The sequence below is a fragment of the Sinocyclocheilus grahami genome, unplaced genomic scaffold, assembly GCF_001515645.1.
Source record: "Sinocyclocheilus grahami isolate Dianchi unplaced genomic scaffold, SAMN03320097.WGS_v1.1 scaffold946.1, whole genome shotgun sequence".
NCBI classification, from domain to species: domain Eukaryota; kingdom Metazoa; phylum Chordata; class Actinopteri; order Cypriniformes; family Cyprinidae; genus Sinocyclocheilus; species Sinocyclocheilus grahami.
The window spans coordinates 98,755-99,045 of NW_015506125.1; positions in this window are offsets into that span (position 1 = coordinate 98,755).

The following is a 291-nucleotide window of genomic DNA, read 5'->3' on the forward strand; positions in this document are numbered from 1 at the left end:
CCATAGGTGTAATGGTTTTTATACTGTACAAACCATATTTTCTATGGCTCTACACCTAAACCTACCCCTCACAGAAAACTTTGTGAATTTTAAAAAAAAAGTAATTCTGTATGATTTATAAGTCTTTTGAATTATGGGGACACCGAAAGTGTCCTTATAAATCACCTTCATGATGTAATACCTATATGTCATACCCATGTCATTATACAAATGTGTGTCCTCATGAATCTCATAAACATGCGCGCGCACACACACACATTATATATATATATATATATATATATATATATA